Source organism: Pinus tabuliformis, chromosome 7, assembly GCF_031772625.1.
Source record: "Pinus tabuliformis cultivar Carrire ecotype Pingquan chromosome 7, CPIR1, whole genome shotgun sequence".
NCBI lineage: Eukaryota > Viridiplantae > Streptophyta > Pinopsida > Pinales > Pinaceae > Pinus > Pinus tabuliformis.
The window spans coordinates 1,898,118,699-1,898,127,285 of NC_142293.1; positions in this window are offsets into that span (position 1 = coordinate 1,898,118,699).

The following is an 8,587-nucleotide window of genomic DNA, read 5'->3' on the forward strand; positions in this document are numbered from 1 at the left end:
AACCATAGAGGCATGCATACCCTTTGTTATGTGTTCCTTTTGTTAGAGAGTTTTAACACCCTGGAAGAGTGTGTCATGTGAGATGCATACACTTGGGTGGGACGTATTGGTTGTAGACTCCATGAGGTGAAATCTTATATTTAGGGGGAGTTCATCGAGAGGTTGGATGCACCATGTATGTGAAGGACTTCCTAGTAGACTAGCGGTTGCAACGTTTGGGAACACATGCATTTTGGTATATGGTTGTTCATTTATATGGACATCGACAATTGCATGAACAAGGTACAAGATGTAATAACCAGACTCGAACAGATGTAGATCTTGCATATTGATATTGAAACAAGTAGTCATTAAGGGGGAGTGTTGGAAAATGTAATTCCTACTTGTATCAGTTGTGATTCTTGCTATGTAAAGGAGTATGTTCCTATTAGTTAGGATTTGTTTCCTAGATTGGTGTGTGGTTGATATATTCTCTCAACCAAGTGATTATGTGTCCAAGATAGTTACCTAATCTTGAGACAACACTTCATATATTTATTTGTAACATTATTTGATTAAAGAGAATATAGATTTCCTTATGTTAATTTAACAGGGGCCAACCCTGACCATATGGTGTGTCAAAAAAACCACGGATGGAGGAAGTGGGGCCCCGGCCGGCGGGGGTGAACGGTTAGCCTTGGGCCCCCACATGACCATATTTTTCGGAGTTAAGGCCTTGGTAGCCATTTTAATGTGCCCATGTTTTTTGCTGGATTTCAGCTAAATTGGCACTCTGTTAGCACAATTTGGGGCGAAATTGTAGGACCGGTGCCGGATTTGGGGGAATTTGTAGAGCGAATAGTGCAAGAGCTAGGAAAGCTCATATCTTCTTCAGTTTTTTGCCTTTTCAGGAGAAAGAAGAGGCTAGAAAGGAATTTCTGGGTCTTTTGAAGCTAATGGAACAAGTTTCAAAGCCATTTGAGTACTTATGAAGAGAATTTTTGCAGGTTTAAGTCTGTGGGTGTTACGATCAACTAGGGGGTTGAATTAGTTTTTGAAGGATTTTGAGAATGGAGAGGATCTTGTAGGGGTTTTCTAGCCTTCATATGTTTTCTGTAGTAGTTGAGACATCTATGGTGTAGCTCATTTTTCACTTTTCTCATTAGTCTTTGAGGAAATCTCTCTTTTAGTACTTCAAGTGAATTGTTGTACTTGTTATTCTTATTTTCAGATGGAGTATGGGGTCTTGATTTGAGAACCCTTTTCTTGCTGATTGATTCATGATGGAGTGAAGGTTGTCATGTTTTTAGAGTGAGAGTTCTTTGCAGTAGAATGTTTCCTTGAAGCAGTAACTAGCCACTCTTTTGGTAAACACACTTTATGTACCCTTTATCACTGAAGTGTTTTGAGCATAATGATATTGGGTCAAACCATTGGAAGCTGGACCAGGGAGACATAGCCTAGGAGGGGTGAACTTCGCTATCAATTGTTGAGTGTATTACTGTTATGCTATTGTTTAGTGTTTTTTTAATTCATGTTTTAAGCTCACCAATTACATATAAAGACAAAAAAAACTCATGTGAAACTTGCAATTTACCTCATAATCCTAAGGAAATTTGTTTAATATTTTGAATTGGAATTTAGCACAACAAACATTAACTTTCCCTTTCAGATCAATATACATGGACCCCCTACCTAAAATTCCTTATAAGTCATTTTCTTATCTGTGTATGCTTTCCATCTATTTTGGGCAACTTTCAAGTTCTGTTGGCACTTCCATATCTGCTAGCATATCAGGTCCCAACAATAACTTATGTTTAGGGTTGTTCCAATTAACTGGTGTTATGCACTTTCTCCCATATAAGACTTTGAAAGGACTCATCTTTAATGATTCGTGATAGTTGTTGTTATATGCGAATTTAACTAGGTGAATGTACTCTTCCCACTTAGTTGGTTGTTGCATTACATACATCCTTAACATGTCCTCTAGTACCTGGTTTACCTGCTCAGTTTGCCCATCTATCTATGGGTGATATGCGGTGCTAAATTAAACTTATGTACCCAATCCGGTAAAAAGAATTTTCCAAAATGTTGATGTGAACTTCACATCCCTATCAAAAATCATCACCTTTGGCATCCCATGTAATCTGAATATTTCTCATATGAATATGTCTGTAATTTGTATAATTGTGTATGTAGATTGAATAGGGATGAAATGAGCTAGTTTACTCAGTTTGTCTACTACCACCATGATTGAGTCATTTTGTTTCTTAGTTTTAGGAAAATCTGTTATAAAATCTAAAGTAATAACTTCCCATTTCCACTTCGGAATGGGTAGCAGGTGGAGAAAACCAGTTGGATGTTGGTGTTCAACCTTAACTTGCTAACACTCCAGGAATTTGGCTAAATATTCAGTGATGTTCTTTCTCATTCCTGCCCAAAAGTAATTATTTTTTATTGCAGAAAATAATTTTTGATATCCGAGATGGGAAACATAAGGACTTCTATGAAATTCATCCAATATTAATTGTCTAACAGTCATTTGATTGGGAACATATATCCTTCCCCTAAAATTCAATAAATTGTCTTTATTTATGCCATATTCAATTTGATATTCAGAATTGTTTAGTTGTTTAGTTTGTTGCCATAAAAACATATATTTGGTACCCTTAATTGCGGCTTCCTTAATCTAATTTGAAAAAACAAATTCCACTTGACTATAGGAGATTTCATATATTTGATGCAATTTCCTATTCAATGCATCAACCACATAGTTTTCCTTTTTTTAAAATGCTTAATATCAAAGTCGAATTCACTTCAAAAAGGTCGTCCATCAAGCTTGTCGTGCATCGAGGTTAGGCTGCTTAAAAAATCTGGTTATACTAGTGTGGTCAGTCATTAACACAAAATTTTTACCCAATAAAAAGGTCTCCAGAGCTTCAAGGTGTGTACCACCATAGTTAACTCTTGATCGTAACCAGAGTATCTTTGTTCATGTTCTTTTAATTTTCGAGATTCTTAAGTGATTACCTTGCCTTCTTGCATCAATACTCCTCCCACTCCTTCTTGACATGCATCAATGCAGATGAGGAATTCCTTCTTTGGGTCTACGAGCTTTAATACTAGGGCTATGGTGAGTAGATGTGTCAGTTGTTCAAAACTATGATGGCATTTCATTGTCCTCTTGAAAACTTTTCCTTTCGTTTGCAAAGGAGTTATAGGATAAGCTATCCTAGAGAAACCTTCGATAAAATGACGATAATATCCTGCTAAACACATAAATGATTGAATATCAGCAACGTTACTAGGAACGGACCATTCCATAATAGTTTTAATTTTCTCAGGGTCAACAAAAATCCCTCATGAAGAAATTATGTCCTAAATATTGTATCTGATCCTTATAAAAGTCACACTTACTAGATTTTGTGTATAATTAGTGTTCCTGTAGCGTTTGCAAGACCATTTGCAGGTGTTTCTTATGTTCTTCCAAATTCCTTGAATATATAAGAATATTATCAATAAAAATTAGGACAAAATTATCAAGATGAGGGTGGAAAACAACATTCATAAGACTCATGAATGTTGTCAGGGCATTGGTAAGCCCAAAGGGAAAAACTACAAACTCGTAATGACCATAATGAGTTCTAAAGGTTGTTTTAGGAATGTATTCTTCCTTTACCCTTATCTGATGATACTTGGATCACAAATGAATCTTAGAAAATACTGTAGCCCCTTGACTTGATCAAATAAATCATCAATTCTTGGAAATGGATTTTTGTTCTTAATAGTCAACTTGTTAAGTTGTTTATAGTCAATGCATAATCTCATAGTACCATCCTTCTTCCTAACAAACAACACAGGGGCTCCCCAAGGTGATACACTTGGGTGAATGTATCCCTTATCAAGTAGTTCTTGTAGTTGCATCTTTAACTCAGTTAGTTCAGGTATGCTCATACAATAAGGGGTTTTTGACATAGGTGCAACCCCCATAATTAATTATATGGTAAAATCTATGTCTCGCTTGGGAGGTAGCCCCAAAATTTCTTCCGGAAACACATCAGTGAAATCTTGAATAATTGTTAATTTTTTTCAGGTGGTTGTCTTATCTTTTGAATTGGTATATTCTACTTGAACAACAGAGATTTGGAAACCCTTCCTAATACATTTTCCTAGCTGGGAAATGGTAATTGGTCGCAATTTTATAGGTCTTCTTACCCCTTGAATTTCTTGTCTAACACCTTCCTTAGTGAGATAACTAATGGTTTTATCTTTGCAGTTCACTAAGGACCAATTTTCTTCCAACCAATCCATACCAATTAACATATCATAAGACCCTAGGGGTAATACATTCATATTTACACTAATTTGATGACCTGCTATCTCAATAGAACAATTATATACTTTTTTTCATCACTCTTCCTTTTTCCCCAGTGGCCAGTTACACCAACCAAGGATTTTTAAATTTACAAGTCTACAAATGAAACATTTCTCCTATTTTAGGATTGATATAACTTAAGCTTGCTCCTAGATCTATCAAAATAGACACAACATGGTTATACATCTTACCTTCAAATTCGATCATAGTAGGTTGATATTCTGCTTGATGAACATCGAAACCAATGTTAATTTTAGGTACACTTCTAGCCACCTCACCAACTGTAGATGCCCCTTGAATATTAGTAGTTTGCTCTGCTCTGGTGCGGTGGGGGAAGTTTTTGTAATAATGGGGCCCCCCACAGCCCCAACACTGTAATGGAGGTCTTTGTGATTGAATGACCTCTGGTTTACTGGATACTTCTACTTGTTTAAGTTCATTTTGTGACCTGAATTTCTATTGATTCTTTCTAGGAGATTTGGTATGCTAGCTCTTGCATAGATTTCTGTTGTTTCCATTTTTTTTATTTCTAATACTCTGAGAGTTTTTCTGTCCTTTTTTATTCAACCAACTTTTATTGTCCTCGCCCTTTTGTTTCATTTCCTAATAGCAAATCTGTGCCTTTTGAATGGCCTCATCCATTTTTGGGGGTTATCAAATACCAAGCGTTCTTTCATAAATAATGGTAGGATGCTCATAAAACGTTTTACCTTGGCCTTTTCTTCATGCTTGAAAGACACATATCTCAATATGGTTGTGAATTGATCTAGGTTGATGTTGGTGGCCACCTGTCTATTCCACTTGGACCCCCATCACTATCTCTTTTAGTTTTTCAGTTTCCTTAATTATAGCACAATTTACTATTTTGGCAGTTTTTCGAGTCCTGAACTTCTAGAGCCGTTTTAAGGCCCTAAACGATTTTTTTTGGGAAAAATGGAGAAAAAATTAACAATAATCTAATGTTGGCCACTCGAAAGTTGTAGTTCTCGGATAGATATTTCTATCGAGGTATTGTGCGTGTCAAACAGAGATTGTATGCCAAGTTACTACCCCGGGAAGTTAATATACCAATTTACGCAAACGGGGCCCATAGTTTTGGCACTTCATCTCTGAGGGTTAGGTTTTTGGATGTTTATGGTTTTCCATTATTTCTCAATAATAAATAGGCCTCTGAGCCTCATTGTAACACAGTTTAAAGGCATGTAGCAACTACATCTCTTCTCAGAGATCAACTACCATCTCCCGAGCTACTCTTATTTCCATTCTGTTTGTAAGCATATTTCAGTATTGGATATTAATGAAATGAAGTGTTATTTCTGTTGTATCTCTGTATTATGATTATCTATGTAATTTGTTGCATTCTTTTTTATGTTCGGATCAGTGGTATCAAAGCGGTTTTCTCTTTCTCTGTTTTTATTTGCATGTCCCCAATGAGGTCGGGAGATAAGGAGTTAGGGCTCGAACTGGTCGAACCTTTGCATGACCAGCCTCGCAAATCCTGACGGCCTCTGATGGCGGAAGAGAAGAAAGATGAGGGGGGAGGAGATCCTTTCAAAATCTTGCTCGAAGAATCCCTCGAGCGACAGAGGAACTCGATGATGGAAAACTTTTCCTAGATCCTTCAGCGACTACCCAAGGGCAACACATCTCCTTCCAACAGCTACTCTAGAAGTGCCACACCCTTTAAGGTACAAGTAAGCTTTTACATCCCCACATTTGAGGGTCAGATAGATGTAGACATCGTAGGTAAATGGTTAAATCTGCTAGAAGGATATTTTTCTGTTCATGATTTTTCCAGCTGGGAAAAGATTACTTTTTCACTTATTAAAGCCACCACCCACGTCAAGGACTGGTGGGAAAATTAATGTGAGAAGAAGGATGAAAGTACATCCTCACTATTTTCATTTGCATCCACTTGGAATTCATTCCAAGACACCATCAAGGAGAAGTCCTACCCTGTCAGGATCTATATGAGGATAAATACATAAAGTGGACCATGCTGTGACAGGGAAGGGACCAAGACGTGCCAAATTTTACCAATGTTTCTCACACCCTTCGCACGAAGTTGGGTATCAAGTATTTTGAGAAAAATTTGGTACTCAAGTACCGAAACTTCCTACATAGGTACATCCAGGATGAGATGGAGTTCTTGGACATCTCCTCTCTTGGCACGATGTATTGATAAATTGTCAAGATTGAGCAGAGGTTTAAACATAAAAAGAGAGACTTTGGATTTGCGAATTTGAAGCAAGGGAAAGGCGCCCCCAAACTGTAGAGTAAAGGGAAAATCCAAGACGGGGCAACCCAGGATAACCTGCTGAAGCCGCAAGCAAAGAACAACACCACGAAGACAAAGAAGGACACAAGAAAGTGGTGTGAGTTCCATAAGAGCTCCACTCACTACACAAGTGAGTCTCGAGCCAAGCAGTCACTGGTGGCTGAGATGAAGGCTTTCGAGTCAGACACATGTTTGAACTCTGAGTTAGAACCTGATATGGGGAATGACAAAGGGGAGAAGATCATTGATGTAGAGCCTAGTGCCATTGTGGCCACCACCAATATCTAGAATATTGAGCTTGAAGATCCAAAGGAAGGGGAACACCTATTCCACTCACATATGTGGGTGAAGGGTTCTCCGCTACAGTTCATTGTCGACAGTGGAGCCAAAAGAACCTCATTTCAGCAAAGGTTGTGAAGTGGCTGGGCCTACCGACTACAACACATCCGTAATCGTACAACATTGGGTGGCTTCACCAAGGACAAGATCTCCGTGTCAGTCAATAGTGACACCTTCCCTACAACATCAATCCCTTCATAGATGAGGTACTGTGTGATGTTTCTCCTCTTGAAGTTTGTGATTTATTGTTAAGACAACCATACTTGTGTAAGCAACATTATGTATATGAGTCTAGACCCCACTCTGTTATTATTTCTTTGGGTAGTAAGTTATACAAGATACCAGAGGTAGCCTCACATACCACCATCTCTTTGATCTCTACTAAGCAATGTAATAAGATCATCTCCCAGACTGGAAAATTTGTTTTCTTTTTGATTCGATCTAGAACTAAGGGGAATATCGTAGCCACATCCATGGCCCCTGGGAAGGGTTCCTCCACACAACAGAAGCAAGTGGATACGGTCTTCGAAGAATACAAGGACATCTTCTCCTCACCCAGAGGGGCACCCTTGAATTGTCAGGTAAAGCATTTGATCAATCTAAATCCCGGAGCACCTCTACCCAACGAGAGGATATATCACTACTCCATTCTAGAAAACGAAGAGATCAAGCAGCAAATCCAATAGTTTTTGCAAAAAGGGCACATTCGACCAAGTTTCTCGCCTTATGGGAGCCCGGTTGTACTTGTACAAAAGAAGGATGAGACCTGGAGGTTCTGCATTAATTATCGGACACTAGAAAAAATCATTATCAGGAACAACTATCAAATCCCATGGATTGATGACCCGCTAGACCAACTCAAGGGGGCAAAGTATTTCATCAAGATTATTTGAATTCTGGATATCACCAGGTTCCAATAGAGCCCATAGATGTATGGAAGACCACCTTCAAATCCAAGGAAGGAATTTTTGAATGGTTGGTTATGCCCTTCGGGTTGACAAATTCCCCTACTACTTTTATGAGGCTAATGGATGACATCTTGTGGCCCTTCACCAAATCATTGTGGTTGTTTATCTGGACGACACCCTCATCTTCAGCAAGAGTTGGGAATAGCACTTGCAACACATTCGACAGATCCTTCAAACCCTTCGGCAACACAAACTGTGTGCCAACTTGGAGAAATGCACCTTTGGCATGAGCCAGGTCCAATATTTGGGTTACATCATAGATGCACATGGCGTGCATGTGGATCCGACTAAGATCCAATTCATTTTGGATTGGCCAAACCTGACCATTCTAACAGAGCTTCGCAGCTTTTTGGGCCTTGAAAGCAAAGTTTTCCTGGTCTGAGTCCCAACAGAATGCGTTCGTTGAGTTGAAGCATCGACTCTGCTATGCATAGTACTCACACTGCCAAACCTGCAACAACCATTTGAAATCGAGACAGATGTGTCAGACTATGCTATTGGTGCAGTCCTCACCCAACACAGGCATCCAGTGGCCTATCATAGTGAGACACTTTCGGATTAAATTCGGAAGTACCCCACTTATGATAAAGAGATATATTCCATCGTGCATGCTTGCTTGCAATGAAAGCACTACATTTTGGGAAAGGA